The sequence below is a fragment of the Chiloscyllium plagiosum genome, unplaced genomic scaffold (assembly GCF_037043375.1).
Source record: "Chiloscyllium plagiosum isolate Xiang-an unplaced genomic scaffold, Cpla_swu_hap1 HiC_scaffold_27, whole genome shotgun sequence".
NCBI lineage: Eukaryota > Metazoa > Chordata > Chondrichthyes > Orectolobiformes > Hemiscylliidae > Chiloscyllium > Chiloscyllium plagiosum.
The window spans coordinates 52,838,834-52,858,064 of record NW_028270165.1 but is presented as its reverse complement, the minus strand read 5'-3'; the positions used below and the strand labels follow the sequence as shown (position 1 = coordinate 52,858,064).

General features: G+C 46.3%; 1 protein-coding gene across 1 annotated transcript in view; it reads left to right on the top strand.

Annotated features, from left to right (window-relative positions):
* Window positions 1–19,231, top strand: part of LOC148144064 (uncharacterized) — a 186,034-nt gene that overhangs the window by 41,374 nt on the left and 125,429 nt on the right. The window lies entirely within an intron of this gene.

Genomic DNA, 19,231 nt, shown 5'->3' with positions numbered 1-19,231 from the left:
ATCCATGGTGAAGATGAGGCGTTGGGGGCCAGGGAAACGGAAGTCTTGGAGGAGGTGGAGGGCGTGGGTGCTGTCTCGAACGTATGTGGGGAGTTCCTGGACTAGGGGGGATAGGACAGTGTCGAGGTAGGTAGAGATAACTTCAGTGGGGCAGGAGCATGCTGAGACAATGGGTCGGCCAGGGTGGTCAGGCTTGTGGATCTTGGGAAGGAGGTAGAACCGGGCAGTGCGTGGTTCCCGGACTATGAGGTTGGAAGCGGTGGGTGGGAGATCTCCTGAGGTGATGGTTAGAAGCTGTGGATGGGAGACTTCCATTTCCCCGGCCCCCAACGCCTCATCTTCACCATGGATATCCAATCCCTCTACACCTCCATCCACCATGACCAGGGCCTCCGAGCCCTCTGTTTTTTTCCTCTCCAGACGTCCCCAACAGTACCCTTCCACCGACACTCTCATTCGTTTGGCCGAACTGGTCCTCACCCTTAACAATTTCTCCTTTGAATCCTCCCACTTCCTCCAGACCAAAGGGGTAGCCATGGGCACACGTATGGGCCCTCGCTATGCCTGTCTCTTTGTTGGCTACGTAGAAGAGTCGATCTTCCGTAATTTCACCGGCACAACTCCCCACCTCTTCCTCCGCTACATTGATGACTGCATTGGCGCCACCTCGTGCTCCCACGAGGAGGTTGAGCAATTCATCAACTTCACCAACACATTCCACCCTGACCTTAAATTTACCTGGACCATCTCTGACACCTCCCTCCCCTTCCTGGACCTCTCCATCTCCATTAGTGACGACCGACTTGACACTGACATTTTCTACAAACCCACCGACTCCCACAGCTACCTGGATTACACCTCTTCCCACCCTATCTCTTGCAAAATTGTCATCCCGTATTCCCAATTCCTCCGCCTCCGCCGTATCTGCTCCCAGGAGGATTAGTTCCACCACAGAACACACCAGATGGCCTCCTTCTTTAGAGACCGCAATTTCCCTTCCCACGTGGTGAAAGATGCCCTCCAACGCATCTCGTCCACATCCCGCACCTCTGCCCTCAGACCCCACCCCTCCAACCGTAACAAGGACAGAACGCCCCTGGTGCTCACCTTCCACCCTACAAACCTCCGCATAAACCAAATCATCCGCCAACATTTCCGCCACCTCCAAAAAGACCCCACCACCAGGGATATATTTCCCTCCCCACCCCTTTCTGCCTTCCACAAAGACCGTTCCCTCTGTGACTACGTAGTCAGGTCCACGCCCCCCTACGACCCACCCTCCCATCCTGGCACTTGCCCCTACCACCGCAGGAACTGTAAAACCTGTGCCCACACCTCCTCCCTCACCTCTATCCAAGGCCCTAAAGGAGCCTTCCATATCCATCAAAATTTTACCTGCACATCCACTAATAACATTTATTGTATCCGTTGCTCCCGAGGCGGTCTCCTCTACATTGGGGAGACTGGGCACCTCCGAGCAGAACGCTTTAGGGAACATCTCCGAGACACCCGCACTAATCAACCAAACCGCCCCGTGGCCCAACATTTCAACTCCCCCTCCCACTCTGCCGAGGACATGGAGGTCCTGGGCCTCCTTCACCGCCACTCCGTCACCGCCGATGCCTGGTGGAAGAACGCCTCATCTTCCGCCTCGGAACACTTCAACCCCAGGGCATCAATGTGGACTTCAACAGTTTCCTCATTTCCCCTTCCTCCACCTCATCCTAGTTTCAAACTTCCAGTCCCCTTGACTTGTCCGGACTTGTCCTACCTGCCTATCTCCTTTTTCACCTATCCACTCCACCCTCTCCTCCCTGACCTATCACCTTCATCTCCTCCCCCACTCATCCATTGTACTCTATGCTACTCTCTCCCCACCCCCACCCTCCTCTAGCTTATCTCTCCACGCTTCAGGCTCTCTGCCTTTATTCCTGATGAAGGGCTTTTGCCCGAAACGTCGATTTTGCTGAAGCTCCTCGGATGCTGCCTGAACTGCTGTGCTCTTCCAGCACCATTGATCCAGGAAAAGGAGATAGGCAGGTCGGACAAGTCATGGGGACAGTGCTGAGCTGGAAGTTTGAAACTAGGATGAGATTTATCAGCTCAGTCGCAGTGCGGAGAGGCAGTTCTTCAAAACATTATTACATTATTTCCCAATGACAAAAACAGATTCACGCTGCCTGAACTTATACAAGTGCCCTGTCATCACATCTTTAATCATAGCTTTGAACATTTTCCCTATGGCATATGTTAAGGTAAATGGTCTGCAGTTTCCTGTTCTCGGTCTGCCTTTTTGAAGGAAGGAGTTTTCCAATCTAAAGAAACCTCCCCTGAAACTAATGACATTTGGAAAATTAAAACCAATGCATTAACTATATCACCAGCTAATTTTTCTTTAAGAGTCTAGAATGAAATACTTTGGCCAACTGGGACTTGTGAACTCGTAGTTCCAACAGTTTACTCAATACTACTTCCCTGGTAATTGTAACTGTCTTCAGTTCCTCCTTCCCTTTCAATTCCTGATTTCCAGCTAGTTCTAGGGTGTTACTTGTATCCTCTCTAGTGGACAGATTCAAGCTCTTTTCAATTCATCTACCATCCCTTTATCCTCCGTTATTGAATCCCCAGACTCATTTTCTACAGAACCAACACTTTCTTTTCTTAACTTTTTTTAAGAAAAGCTGATGAAACTTTTCTTCCTGTTTTTATATTTTTGGCTAACTTTCTGACTCTAATTGCTGTGCTCCTGCCTCCATTATTTCTGATGTTTGTGCCAGCTCTTAACTCTCGGATCAACATGACTGCATATTCTCTGGAACTGACCTTGGTTAAGTGTTGCAAAACACACAAGGGCAAATTTTTCATCTCCAGAAAGTCTTAGTACTGAACACGATAACATTCACTTTGAAATATTGTTCATTCAACCTTCACAAGCACACCCTCCAGATTCAAAATCCCACAATGACACCCAGTTTTGTTATGATCTTTAATTTGAAGAGAAATTTGAATATCCAGTGATTAACTGGAAGAACTGTTCATGAGGTTTTCACATTTTTAAACAAAAACAAATCAACTGGATTAATTTAGCAGAATAGCACGTATGGCTTTAAATTGTAAATCTAGTTTTGTTTTGAGTGACGGAGCAGGTCTATACCAGATGAGGATCGAATACCTGGATTTAGGCTGTTGTCAGGAGCTTTTATTAACCACAAAATAGCATCTCAATATAAAGTAATATAACAACATGGCTTCAGGCTACACATTAACACTGTGTTTAAAATGGCTAAAAGCTGCATTTCTGCATTCCTGAGCTAACTGAATCACAGATTAAGCAAACAATGCCTTCTTCATAGTATGGATCTAATTCAGCTAGATAGAACATTACTGACCATCCTAGCTAACCTTGAAGCACAGGTATGAGGAGATAATGCGTGTGAAACAACATTATTTCCCAGGAAATATCATTGGGTTAACCTGTTGTCCATTATGTAATTTTATTGGATTTACTCTGTAATTAAGACTGTACTGTCTCTTAAGAAACATATGAAAATTGATATTTTATTCCAAGTTAATCACGCAGTTTCTCCAAGGAACACAGAATCTTTTAATATCTGTGTTGTTGGACAAATCTTTGCCCGGCCGTTACAAATTAAAGTGTGAAACCTTGCTGAAGCAAACCATAATCCTAGTGTTCTTTTGACCGATCTTGGAACTGAGAGACCCCTCCCAGTGTTGAGATCTTCAACTCTCACTGTGCTTTTGGTGTGACCCATGATTACAGAGACTTGTGGGAACATAGAGGATTTGTAACCCCCACGGGGCAGACGAATAGTAATGCTGTTTTGTCCAATCAATCTGGCAGCTATCAAGATGTTCAGCTCATGCTGAGGCAATGGATACAGTCTCCAAAGGAATGAGCAGATGGATGCTGCTGCCAAGCAGGCAGCCTGACACCCCAAACTTCTGGTCCCATTGGGTCCCCAGCAAAACCCAGATAGAGACAATATGGGGACAGGTACGCCAGGCCTGGGTATGGGACTGAAATCACAGGGGTGGCCCCCTGCTGAACAGAACAAACTATGGCCTCAAATAGGATTCTCCCTCAATTCTCAAACCGAAATGTGGGTGACCCCTGATGGACTACTTTGTGTTCCTTCTTTGCTGCTGCCTATTTCAATTGATTATGTGCATTATTGTACACACATGGGCAAGGAGGGAATGGTTAGTACTGTATTACAAACCTGGTGTCACCCAGATTTCCAGTAAGCAGATAGGAAAAGAGCTGGAGCATGTTTAATTTATAAACAAACAAGATGCATGGTTTAAGAGGGATGCCCTGAGGTTGTTAACCACCTCCTTGCCTGGTCAGCCTTTTTACTTGTCTACAACTTGCTTTTAGAGTCATAGAGATGTACAGCATGGAAACAGACCCTTTGGTCCAACCCGTCCATGCTGACCAGATATCCCAATCCAATCTCGTCCCACCTGCCAGCACCTGGCCCATATCCTTCCTATTCATATACCCATCTAAATGCCTCTTAAATGTTGCAATTGTACCAGCCTCCACCACATTCTCTGGCAGCTCATTTCATTCACGTACCACCCTCTGCATGAAAATGTTGCCCCTTCGGTATATTTTATATCTTTCCCCTCTCACCCTAAACCTATGCCCTCTAGTTCTGGACTCCCCGACCCCAGGGAAAAGACTTGGTCTATTTAAACTATCCATGCCTCTCATAATTTTGTAAACCTCTATAAGGTCACCCTTCAGCCTCCGACGCTCCAGGGAAAAGAGCCCCAGCCTGTTCAGCCTCTCACTATAACTCAAATCGTCCAACCCTGGCAACATCCTTGTAAATCTTTTCTGAACCCTTTCAAGTTTCACAACATCTTTCTGATAGGAAGGAGACTAGAATTGCATGCAATATTCCAACAGTGGCCTAACCAATGTCCTGTACAGCCACAACATGACCTCCCAACTTCTGTACTCAATACTCTGACCAATAAAGGAAAGTATACCAAATGCCTTCTTCACTATCCTATCTACCTACAACTCCACTTTCAAGGAGCTATGAACCTGCACTCCAAGGTTTCTTTGTTCAGCAACACTCCCTAGGACCTTACTATTAAGTAAATAAGTCCTGCTCAGATTTGCTTTCCCAAAATGCAGCACCTCGCATTTATCTGAATTAAACTTCATTTGACATTTCTCAGCCCATCGGGTCCAGATCCTGTTGTAATCTGAGGTAACCCTCTTCACTGTCCACTACACCTCCAATTTTGGTGTCATCTGCAAACTTACTAACTGTACCTCTTACGCTCGCATCTAAATCATTTATGTAAATGACAAAAAGTAGAGGGCCCAGGACCGATCCTTGTGGCACTCCACTGGTCACAGGCCTCCAGTCCGAAAAACAACCCTCCACCACCACCCTCTGTCTTCTACCTTTGAGCCCGTTCTGTATCCAAATGGCTAGTTCTCCCTGTATTCTGTGAGATCTAACCTTGCTAATCAGTGTCCCATGGGGAACCTTGTTGAATGCCTTACTGAAGTCCATATAAATCACATCTACTGCTCTGCCCTCATCTATCCTCTCTGTTACTTCTTCAGAAAAACTAAATCAAGTTTGTGAGACATGATTTCCCACGCACAATGTCATTTGACGATCCCTAATCAGTCCTTGCCTTTCCAAATACATGTACATCCTGTCCCTCAGGACTCCCTCCAACAACTTGCCCACCAATGACATCAGGCTTACTGGTCTACCACCCTTCTTAAACAGTAGAACCATGTTAGCCAAGCTCCAGTCTTCCGGCACCTCACCTGTGACTATTGATGATAATATCTCAGCAACAGGCCCAGCAATCACTTCTCTAGCTTCCCATGGAGCTCTAGGCTACACCTGATCAGGTCCTGGGGATTTATCCACCTTTCTGTTTCAAGACATCCAATACTTCCTCCTCTGTATTTTAGAGTGTAGGTTAGGGTGGATTAGCCATGAGAAATATGGAAAAAGGGGTTAGGTATGGGCGGGATGCTCTTCAGAGGGCCCGTGTGGAGTAGATGGGCCGAATGGCCTGATTCCACATTGTTGGGATTCTATGACTCCCACCACAAAGGAGCATTTGATCAGCATCTATCCTGTCAAACCCCTTTCAGAATTCTACTGGTTTCAATAAGATCACTTCTGGTTCAGAGAGGCAGACAACACAGAAATAGACCCTTCGGTCCAACTCGTCCAATTCCCAAAATAACTAGTCCCACTTACTTACATTTGGCCCATATCCCTCTAAACCTTTCTATTCATGTACCCATCCGAATGTCATTTAAATGTTGTAAATGTCCCCACATCTACCACTTCCTCAGCAAGTTCAATCCATATGCAAACCACCCTGTACCAAAACGTTGTCCCTCAGGCTCCTTTTAAATCTCTCTCCCCTCACCTTTAAAACTATGCCTCCTAGTTTTGAGCACCACTACACTAAGGAAGAGCCCTTTGCTATTCACCTTACCTCCACTCCTCATGGTTTTATAAATCTCAATGACATCACCACTCAACCTCTTGCACTTAAGTGAAAAGTGTCCCAGTCTCTCTTTATAACTCAAACCCTCCAGTCCTGGCAATGTCTTGGTAAATCTTTACCAAACCCTCTCTAATAGTATTCGTCCTATTACAGGGCCACCAGAACTGTACTCAGTACTCTAAAAGTGGCCTCACCAACATCCTGTACAACCTCAACATGATGTCCCATCCCCTATACTCAATGGGGTGAACAATGAAGGCAAGTATGCTAAACGCCTTCCTAACCACCCTGTCTCCCAGTGATGCAGCTATGCACCTGAATCTTCCCATGTCTCTGTTCTCCAACAAGGCTCAAGGCCCTACCATTACCTGTATAGGTCCGCCCTTCCTTGTTTCAGCAAAATGCAACCCCTTGCTTTTATTCATACTTCTCTCATACATATACACACACATACACCCCCCCAACACTCTCACAGGCTTATACTCTTTACAAAGCATGCACACAAACTCACATGCACACACACAAATAACTCCAAGAAGTGAATTTGAATTGGCAGAATTATTTGCAGGTACATTCTACTTTGCTCAAAAAGTGCAGAAACTGCAGGCAGTCAATCCATGTAATATTTTATAAATTCCTACTTTGGAAATAGAACCAGTCTGATCCAAGATTGGGGTGTGACAGACTCGAACGTCACACCTTTCATGCATTGTCTGAACTGTCAGCCTTTTTAAAAATAAAACCTTAAGTCATCTCAAGAACGTAACTTAAAAGATGTTCTGGGATTTACAGATTAATGAACCAAAACCTGCAATCCATTCTCAAAGATGGAAGACTTAACAGCAATCTAGGTTTGTTCAGTATATCCTATCAGTTGCATGACACTATGAGCTTTTGCTATAAATTCTGTGTCTTTTGAACCTGCTCCACAGCGACCCGGTGAAGGAGCAGCGCTCCGAAAGCTAGTGCTTCCAAATAAACCTGTTGGACGATAACCTGGTGTTGTGTGATTTTTCACTTTACCCAGGCCAAGTCCACCACCGGCTCCTCCATATCGTTTCCACTGAACACAGCCCACACCTCCCGATGCTGCCAGTAAACTTTACAATGCCGATGAAATGATGCACTCTACAATCCTGAAAAATTCACAATTTCTAATGATACTGGCTCCTCATTCACTGCTCCATCTGATAGACAACATTGGAAGCTTAGTGCAGGAGGCTGAAAGAACTGATCAGCTTTAAAACAAAAACCTCTTGGAGGTCAAAGCTTTCAATGAGAGTCTGAGCCTGGCGGTAAGTTCAGGGAACCTTTATTGCGACCCAACTTTGTTACAGCTTCAGATCCCCCCCTGCAAAAAGGCAGAGAAAAAGTAGCTGCGTTTTAAACAGCTCAAGGTCAAAGCACATACACTTCCCCCACCTCACATTCTTTACTAATGGTTAGCATCCAGTCTTCCCTTTGTAATTGGATCCTTGGTACAGCTGTAACCCGGAAGAAGTATTGCCTCACTCAGCAATTTCAATCCAAGGATGCAACTTGGCCATCACTGTTTCAATTCCCCTACAGGTGAACTTGCTGGTGCCTCCGCAGGGCAGAGGAGCAGGTGTAATCCTTCCTGCACTGACAGCAGGTGAACGGCCTCTTCCTGGTGTGAACCTGCCGGTGGGTCAGCACGGTTGAGACCTGGGTAAAGCACTTCCCACACTCTGGGCAGCTGAAGGGCCCCTCACCTGTGTGAACCCATTGGTGGGTCAGCAGGGTAGAGGAATTGCTGAAGGCCTTCCCACACTCGGGGCAGGGGAATGGCCTCTCCCCAGTGTGGCTGTGCCAATGAGAGTCCAGGGTAACAGAAACTTTTCCCGCAGTCACCACACTTCCATTGTTTCTCCAAAAGGTGCGATTCCTCTGTTTTCTCCATGGCTGAAGCTTCAGTTACACACAAACACGCATACAGCCCCTCCCTGCCGTCAATTCCTCTTTCCCAGCTGTATAATTGTTTCAGGCTCCACACTCAGTGCGCTGCAACAGTAGGGTGTCTCATCCAGTCCCACTGATACTGAAAACGTACTCAAACAGGAACCAAAAAGCTTTGCTCCTTCTCACAGAATCATAGTTGAAAATTATTGCGGTCCCGATGGATTGAGTGACTGTCAGACATTGACGTCAAAGTGAGAACTGCAGACGCTGGACAGTCAGAGTCGAAATGTGTGGCGCTGGAAAAGCACAACAGGTCAGGCAGCATCCAAGGAGCAGGAGAGTCAACGTTTCGGGCATAAGCCCTTCATCTGTTGATTTTGAATCTTTCGACTTCAGATCTTCAAATACTGTGCAAAAAGGGATTATAAAAATTATCACTATCAGACCAGGGTAGAAATTCTGAACAAGCAATTCTACTTTCTGTGGAATATTCTTGTCTTTTGTTATTCCACAAAATTGAAAGCACCATCCCACTCTCTCTCCCCCTCTGTTCTCACTCCGCGCGAACAAGGACGGGTTGGACCGAAGGGTCTGTTTCTGTGCTGTACATCTCTATGACTCCAGTCGCATTTGCCATCACTTGGCCCTGACCCATCTGAACCCTTCATATTCATATGACCATCCAGGAGCCTTTTAACTTGTCATCGTATCAGCACCCACCACTTCCTCTGGCAGCTCACGCCATCGCTCAAGCGACTCCATGTTGAAAGCGTCTGATCTGGTGCACCAAATGACACCAGGATAATCTCAGATCATTCCAGATCGCATCGATACTCAGTCAGTGGCTTTCCCAATCAGGATGTTGTACGTGATCAAACAGGTCAGTGGGTAGGCGATCCCCCACCTCTTAGTTCAAGTATCTCTACGAGAACTCCCTTGCTGGAGGGTCCCTTGGAGACACTTCAACTGGACTTCATTGAGTTGGAGAAATGAGTTGAGTTACTATAAATATGTTTTGCTTATTGTTGATGTCTTTTGTAAGTGGATTGAAGCCTAACCTCCTCCTAACGCTACTGCTGAGACTGTGGTGAAGATTTTGTTTAAGGAAATAATTCCCCACTTCAGTATACCTGCGTGCATAAGCTCAGACAATGGACCACACTTTGTAGGTAATATTAACGGAGAACTCTGTTCCCAGCTTTGTATTTGTCAGCAACTGCATGGTGCTTATCATCCTCAGGCGGCCGACCTTGTTGAATGTTTTAACCAGATGCAAGACTAAACTTGCCAAATTAATGGCAGAGAGTGGCCTCTCCTGGTTATGCTAATCCCTGTGGCCTTATTCCAGATGTGATCCATGTCTGCGGGCAAGACACGACTGTCTCCAGCTGAGAGTTTCTCTGGTCACTGCCTCCGTACCCCTTGGAACGATTCGACTCCCTTCTGAGTCCACTTCCACCACATGACCAAATCAATCATTGGTTATGTTCTTGCTCTAACTAATGTTATGTGTGCCTTTCATTCCCGGGAGCGTGCGGCCTACAGCGATGTTCCCTCCCGATCAGCCTCGTCACGGGTAGAGCCTGGTTCATTGGTGCTCGTCAAGAACTGGACTGGCAAAGGTCTCCAACCTCGTTGGGATGGCACCTTCCAGGTTTTACTTCCCACCCCTACGGCGGTCCCAGTCGCTGGGCGCTCAGCTTGGGTCCAACTGCACCATTGTAAATTGATTGACCGCACCAATCAAAAGTGGGGTAGAGGAGGAGAGAATCCTGGAATCCCAACAAAAGGAGTGGACCCTGTCCATTTGGGTTTTGAATTTTGCTGTTGTTCTAATTTTAATCTTATTACAGATACTTGAACTAAGAGGAGGGACATGTGGGGGATCGCTTATCTCCTCACCTTTCTGATCACGTACAACATCCTGATGTGGAAAGCCACTAACTATGGATGCGACCAGGAATAATCAGAGATTATCCACCACCCATACTGAGGAGATGTCGTCCAGTGCACCGGACCAGACGCCTTTGACGTGTGGAATGTGATGAAGATTGATTATTGCAATGGACTCTTACATCAGAAAGACCAGATTGTCCATCTGGACAGTAGAAATCAGTGAGAGTTATCATGTCGTTACCATGTTTTTTTGATTTTACCTGCAGACGCAAGCCTAGTGAAGATAAAAATGATCAACCCTGTTATTATGGTACATATGCCCAGGAACATAGTCCCTTTTTGTAGGACAGGCCGACTCGAGAAAAGAGAAGCCTGATAGGGGAAACTCCTCAATCCACAAACAACTTATTTATACAGGCCCACAGAACGCTCTTCACCCCAGAGGCAGTAGTATGTTACTCCTCTCTATCGGGAGATGACTTACTTGCCCCGTCCCCAGTCCCCGATTCCAATCTATTCATCAGACTTCCTACTGTCGACCCCATGAAGAGAAATATCACTTTCCAATACCTCCGGTCTGTGTATACAAACAGCTGGTGTAACACTGGCTGGGGTACAGCAGGCCTTATGCGGCACATGGACCTGGAACGGAACCCTTCCCTTGTGCATTTATAGGCCTTTTCTCTTTTCAGAACCTGATACTGTCACCAAAACCATACACAATAGAGCTAAAGAAGAGCCCAATGGGAACAGCATTCTGAGGACCGTGGGCGGTACGGTGGCACAGTGCTTAGCACTGCTGCCACACAGCTCCAGAGACCCGGGTTCAATTCCTGCCTCAGGCGACTGACTGCGTGGAGCTTGCACATTCGCCACGTGTCTGCGTGGGTTTCCTCCGGGTGCTCCAGTTTCCTCCCACAGTCCAAAGATGTGCAGGTCAGGTGAATTGGCCATGGTAAATTGCCCGTAGTGTTAGCTAAGGGGTAGATGTGTAGGGGTATGGGTGGGTTGCGCTTCGGCGGGGCGGTGTGGACTGATAGGGGAAACTCCTCAATCCACAAATAACATATTTATACAGGCCCACAGAACGCTATTCACCCCAGAGGCAGTAGTATGTTACTCCTCTCTATCGGGAGATGACTTACTTGCCTGTCCCCAGTCTCCGATTCCAATCTATTCATCACTGCTTCCACACTGTAAGTAATCTAATCTAATCTAATCTAAAACGTCGACCCTTTACTCCTGTAGATCTGACCAGACCCCCTGCTGTAACATTTCAGTAACCTATTTTGACAAACTCTCCCTAATATACACCAAACCAGACTATTATTTCTTAAGGTAAAGGTAAAGCTACCAATGTCCTTGTCCTGGATGGCAAAGATGTCCCTCATAAGGTCACCATCGGAGCCCTTGTCCCCACAACAGTACCTTGTCCTGGCCGGTGGACAAGTCGATGGAACCTCCATCTGAGGAGGATGCAGCGGTCGGTCTCAGCCAACCTTGCTCCAACTGGAAGGATCCCAAGGGACTGGGTGACAATACAGGACACCCGATAGGCTGGGGAATCCAGAGTACCCTGAGGTTGGAAGGATCGGCAGGAGTGACAAGTTAAAAGAACCGCAATTCCCTCTTTTGCGGCCTGACCATTCGAAGAAATAAGACTAAAGAGGCTCTGAAACAGAGTAAACTGGGATTATCTGACCTGTGTCTTTACTCTGTGCAGAATCAGTATGCCTTAGACTATATACTCGCCCGGGAGGGTGAGGTCTGCACCATTGTCCAAGATAAATGCACTATGGGCATTCCCGATCTCACTGGCAATATTAACTAAGACACAAGCAGAGATCCAGAATGACTGAAGGGACCAGTTGGGGAAACTGCAGAACGGGCTGATGGTACAATTGGCTTATCAATTTAGCGATGTCTGTTTGTCGGTATTGGTATTGTTAGGTATTTAATTGCTAGGCTTATGAGGTCCCTTAGTGATATAGATTTGCCCCAAAAGATGCTGCTTTTGCGATCCGATGGTTCACCCACACATGTCGATGGCGATGATAAAATGACCAGATGAGCTGCGAAGATGGTGGTGCCACTCTGCAGGATGTTGATGGCTGGACCACCTTGAAGGGCATTCGTTTGGATTAGCCTTCTCTTTCAGTGATCGCGGTGCAATCAAAGGGAGGAATGAGGGTGTGGGCATCTGGGTGAGAAAGTCTATAGCCTTAAAACTTGTCTTTAAACATTCAGACTAAAATGTAATGCTGAATTATTGAATACATTTACTGCACTAGAAAATAAACAGGCAGGAAGGCTCAGAAAGAGGAGAGAACTTAAAGATAGGAACACCTGGGCTCACCAAGCGATAACAGGATGCTGTGAGGCAATTAAGAACAATTGCCTCAGCATCAGTGAATCTGTGTGAACAGGACACCAAGTGATAACATTCACAGCCGTTCCCTTGTGAGACCATTTTAGTGCCGAGGCTGTTGGAAAATTAACTCTTAGTGCTAATCTGTTATGGGTTGAAATGAATTGCATTTTGGGACTTTATGATGATATTGAGTAGCCATTACTGGTTATTAAATACAAACTCTGTAAAAGGAAATATTGATAAAGCTTTACCATACTTGCTGCAGCCGAGACTCCAGTGGAGAAAACAGGCCGCGGGCACACTTCCAGCTTTGGGATGGCCACGCCCCCTTGTCCTTGTCCCGGCCCTCCTCCGCCAAAGCGACGCGTAAGTCCCGCCCCTTCTGAACGCAGATTGTAAACCCCGCCCCTCCTGGTAAACCCCGCCCACCCAGGTGTATTTGGAAGCATTAGCTTCTGCAGCATTGCTCCTTCTGCGTGTCGCTGTGCTGCAGGATCATAAGACACAGAATTAATAGCAAAACATCACAGTGTCATGCAACCGATGCAATATTTGGAACAAACCTGGACCGCTGCTGAGTCCTTCATCTTTTAGAATGGGTTGCAGGTTTCAGTTCATCAATATATAAATTCCGGAACTTTAGATCAGATTCCCTCCAGTGTGGAAACAGGCCCTTCGGCCCAACAAGTCCACACCGACCCGCCGAAGAGCAAAACACCCAGCCCCATTCCCCGTCACCTAACACTACGGGGCAATTTAGCTTGGCCAATTCACCCTAACCCACACGTCTTTGGACTGTGGGAGGAAACCCACACAGACACGGTGGAGGGGGGGGGGGAGGGAATTGAACCGGGGGCTCTGGTGCTGTGAGGCAGCAGTGCTAAACACAAAAAAAGAGAGATAGGGATGTAAGGCAGGATTTCAGGGAGCTAGGGTGGAAGCTGAGGGTTAGAACAAACAGAGTGGTTATCTCTGGTTTGTTGCCTCCTTTCCCAGGTATCTGACCCTTGTCTTTCGTGTCCTCCCCTACTCTTCCTGTTATCCCTTGATCCCAGTCTCCTTTTTGTTATTTCTTCTACTGCCTCCACCATCATTTTGGCTTTCTGTTTCTGCTTCTTGTCTTCCCTTTTCACATACACTTTCTGTGCCTCACGTAACAGCTCTTCCATCTGTCTTTCACTCCATCCATCTAATTTCTGTAATTTCTTTTGTATGTCCGGCCATGATTTAGTTACAAACTGGACCTTTAAGAGTCCCTGTGCTGTCTGATTATCGGGATCCATTCCCAAACACTTCCTTGTGGCCTCCTTGAGCCTTTTAAGAAATGCAGAAGGGGTTCCATCCTTCTCTTGTCGTACTTCAAAGACCTTAACAAAGTTTTATGATCTTGGTGCCGCCTCTTTAATTCCTAATATTCCCATTTCTCATAGATCCCGCATTGACTCCCTATCTTCTCTGTCATTATTTTCCCAATGAGGGTCAATATTTGGGAATTTCTGTTCTGCTGGGGCCCCTTCTTCCCCAACTGGGTGCCTCTTTTCCCATTGCTATAAAGCTGCTTTCCAAATCATACCTCGTTCTTCCCCTGAAAATAATGTTCCTAAAATTGCCATCAGTTCTCCCCAGGTATATAAATTAGGCCCTAGGAATTGCTCTAATTGTTCGGCTAGTCCAACCGGATCCTCTATTAAACTTTTCATTTCCTTTGTAAAGACCCTAACTTCACTGCTAGTTAAGGGAGCGTTTACATATCCGATTGTACCTTCCCCAATCGGAACCTCTCGTAAGGGACATAATTTTACATTTTCCATTATCTCTGCCCCTCCTTTACGTGTGGTGGCTCGAGTGACTCTGCCCCCCCCCCCCCCCCCCCCCCCCAGGTTCTGCATCTTTTAGTTCAGAGTCCGTTCCCATTTCTGTGTCTGGACTCAGTTCTACTTTCGGAGCTGGAGGCTCGTTCCGGGGAGTAGTATATGGGGGCGGCAAACACGTTAAGGGATCCCATTGTGGCTTCCCTTGTTCATTCTTTTTCTGTTCTTTCCCTGATTCCTCCCTATTCATGGGACATAATTTTACTCCCGCGCTCCCTATCCAACAAGCCGCATAATCGGACTCTTTTTGACTGTACACTTCTTTCCAATTGACATATATATTAAGACCTTGACACAGCCAATCCTCATCGGACCCAAATATGGGCCAAAAAATACCAGGCGCCTTAATACTTTATCTAGTCCAGACAAAACAACAATAGTAGTTTACCATTATAGCCTTATCTTTCCCCCGTGTCGGGGAGTTGTGTTCCCAATTTCCCAACATTCTCCCCAAAGGACTGTTGGGTGAAATATATTCCCCTTTAACGTTATTTACAGATCGATCGTTACCCAGCCAACTCCCCGTGCCTCCCATTGTTGCTAATTTAATTAATCTTAACGAGGTCCGGTGTCACCTTCTTCCACACCCCCTTCAGGGTCCTGACTAGACACCTTACTCGTCCAATTAATCTGATTAACTATATGCTTTTTGAGACTTCAACTGTTCTCCATAAATCACTTTTATGGAAGGATAAAAGAGATTAGTTAGAAACTGATAGTAAGGCAGTCATGACCTGTAAAAAGAACAGGAGTTAACATTTTATTTCATTATCTGTAAAATCCTTAACCTTAAAAGAAATCATGTTAAAATTTCCATAGTAGAAATCAGATTCAAAACAGTCCCGGATCTCAAGCTCCAGGGAACAAAGCAGAAACATTCAATCACCAACAAACAAATGTGCATTCAAACCAAATCACACCGGGTTAAACTTTCTAGTTGCTGTACAGCTCTTTCTCTCTCTCACACACACACACAGACACCGTGTCTCACAGACACTTTGAGCTTTCCGCAACGACTCCTCTAGCTTTTGAATATTCATCTGGACGTCTGGTCATAAGTTAGTTATGAAGGGCATCCTCAGTAGCCCTTCAACTACTAGCCCTTCTGACACGGGCTGTTTTCCATTGACATATGCTTAATTTTATATATCGCCAATTCCCCATACTTTTACATGTCCCGACCACCAAGGCAAGACATAAAAGGTCTCTCTTCTTACCTTGGTCTGTGCACAGAGTTACCTGGTCATTTCAGTGCACCCCGTCCCGCAGCAATTCTTGCAGCAAATACCGCTGCCCCCGGTTGCCCGGATATATCCTTTAAGACCTTTCCCTACCCGGGTCTTGTGCACAAGAGCTGCCCGACAGAACCCGCCGCGTCTGCCCGCCTTGTTTCCAGGGTCTCCCAGTCCGGATCGTACTCGCCCAAACCGCGAACGACAAGCAAGGGAGTCAGAGATCACCGAAATCAGCGAGGTGCACCTCCACGGTCATCCAAAGAGTGTCGAGCGGTCTGAGTCCTGGATCCCGGAACGAGGCGCCCAATTGTGAGAAACAGAACTCACTCACAAATCAATCAGCCTGAGACAAAGCCTTGGAAACAAGAACAATTTATTACAGTCTTCTAAGTACTGGACGCTTCTGCAATCAAGCAGAAATGCGTGCCAAAACAGAGCCTGTTCACTTTCTTATTCAGTTTACAAGTTGCGGAATCACTTCATTGTGGAATCACTTTACTTCAGCTTTATTGTGAAATACCCCTGCTGCTTCTTCTTGTGGTCAACTACAACACTTTAAAGTTATTTCCTAGCTTAAAACTATTTTCTTTAAAAGACCCTCTGTATTCATTAAAGTCGTAGCCTTATGTATGCTCCATGCTACAAGAATTCCGCTTCCCTTCCCCCTACTACACCCCCTCACCCATCTGCAAAAACAACATTTCTAATCTCCCACAGAAAGAGGGATAGGGATGTAAGGCAGGATTTCAGGGAGTTAGGGTGGAAGCTGAGGGCTAGAACAAATAGAGTGGTTATCTCTGGTTTGTTACCTGTGCCACATGATAGCAAGGCAAGGAATAGGGAGAGATATCAGCTGAACACCTGGCTGCAAGGATGGTGCAGGAGGGAGGGTTTCAGGTTTTTGGATAATTGGGACTCATTCTGGGGAAGGTGGGACTTGTACAAACAGGACAGTCTTCACTTGAACCAGAGGGGTACTAATATCCTGGGTGGGAAATTTGCTGGTGCTATTCGGGTGGGTTTAAACTAGCTCAGCAAGGGGATGGGAACCGGGGGGTGTAGCTGCAATGCACAGGAGGATGAGAATAGGAAGGACAGGGACAGGATTTCAGGGTCACAGGAATGTGCTGGCAGACAGTGAAATGATTTGAAGTGTGTCTACTTCAACGCCAGAGTATCCGCAATAAGATAGGTGAGCTTGCAGCACGTATAGGTACCTGGGACTTGGATGTTGTGGCCATTTCGGAGACATGGAGAGAGCAGGGTGAGGAATGGATGTTGCAGGTTCCAGGGTTTTGATCTTTCATTAAGAACAGGCAAGGCGGTAAAAGAGGGAGAGGCGTGGCCTTGTTAGTCAAGGATAGTATAACGGTGGCTGACAGAACTTTTGATGAGGACTCGTCTACTCAGGTAATGTGGGCTGAGGTTAGAAACAGGAGAGGAGAGGTCACACTGCTTGGAGTGTTTTTATAGGCCTCCGCAGAGTTCCAGGGAGGTGGAAGAGGGGATTAGCAAAATTATTCTGGGTAGGAGTGAAAGGAACAGGGTGGTCATTATGGGGGACTTTAACTTCCCCAACATTGACTGGAAATGCTTTCATTCCAGTACGTCGTATGGATCAATTTTTGTCCAGTGTGTGCAGGAGGGCTTTCTGACACAGTATGTCGAAGGGCCAACAGGAGGGGAGGTCACACTGGATCTGGTGCTTGGTAATGAACCAGGACAGGTGTTTGATTTAGTGGAAGGTGAGCACTTTGGAGAGAGTGACCATAATTCAGTTAGGTTTCATTTAGCAATGTAAAGGGATAGGAACATGCCACAGGTCAAGAGTTATTGATGGGGCAAGGGCAATTATAATGCAATTAGGCAAGACTTAGGATGCATAGAATAGGGTAGCAAAATGCAGGGGATGGGGACAATAGAAGTGTGGAGCTGGTTTAAGGAACAGATGTGTCCTTGATAGGTATGTCCTGTCCGGCAGGGAGGAAGTGATAAGGGAAGGGAACCGTGGTTTACAACAGACATTGCATCTCTTGTTACAAAGAAGGAGGAGGCTTATGTGATGATGAGGCAAGATGGTTCAGATGAGGCGATGGAGAGTTACAGATCAGCTAGGAAGGATTTAAAGAGAGAGTTAAGAGCAAAGAGAGGACATGAGCAGTCTTTAACACATAAAGGAGAACCCTAAAGCTTTCTATAGGTATGTGAGGAATAAAAGGATGATTAGGGTAGGAATAGGGCTAATCAAAGACAGAAGTGGGAAGTTGAATGTGGGCCCTGTGGAGATTGGAGAGGTGTTAATGAATATCTCTCATCGGTCTTCACTCAGGAAAAGGAGAATATTGTAGAGGAGAAGAATGAGGTACGAGATATTAGACTCAAAAGGATCAAGGTTAGTTGCACACAGGTGTTATCAATTCTAGAAGGAGTGAAAGTAGACAAGTGCCCTGAGCCCGATGGGATTTATCCGAGGTTTCTCTGGGAAGCGAGGGAGGAGATAGCAGAGCCTTTGGCTTTGATATTTGAGTTGTCATTGTCTACAGGTTTAGTACCAGAGTGGAGGATTGCAAATGTTGTGCCCTTGTTCAAGAAGGGCAGCAGAGATGACCCAGGTAATTATAGACCAGTGAGCCTTACTTCTGATGAAGGAAAGCTTTTGGAAAGGAACATTAGAGATAGGATTTATAATCATTCAGCAAGCAACAATTTATTTTCAGATAGTCAACATGGTTTCATCAAGAGCAGGTCGTGTCTCACAAACCTCAGAGTTTTTTGAGAAGGTTACCAAGCACGTAGATGAGGGTAGGGCAGTTGACGTGGTGTACGTGGACCTCTGTTAAGCCTTTGATAAAGTTCCACATGGTAGTCTGTTGAAGTAAATGCAGAGGCATGGGATTGAGGGTGATTTAGCAGTTTGGATTACAAACTGGCTTTCTGAAAGAAGGCAGCGAGTGGTGGTTTATGGAAAATATTCAGCCTGAAGTCCGGTTACTAGTGGTGTGCCACAAGGATCTGTTTTGGGACGACTGCGGTTTGTCGTTTTTTTAATTGGCTTAGACACAGGCATAGGTGGATGGATTAGTAAATTTGCAGACGACACTGAAGTCGGTGGAGTGCTGGACAATTTGGAAGAATGTTACAGGTTGCAGGGGAACTTGGATAAACTGCAGAATTTGGCTGAGAGGTGGCAAATGGAGTTCAATGCAGCTAAATGTGAGGTGATTCACTTTGGGAAGAATAACAGGAAGGCAGTGATCTTGGAGTCCAGGTGCATAGATCCCTGAAAGTTGCCACTCAGGTGGATAGTGCTGTTAAGAAGGCATACGGTGTGTTAGGTTTCATTGGTAGAGGAATTGAGTTCCGGAACTGCAATATCATGCCGCAACTATACAAAACGCTGGTGCAGCCACACT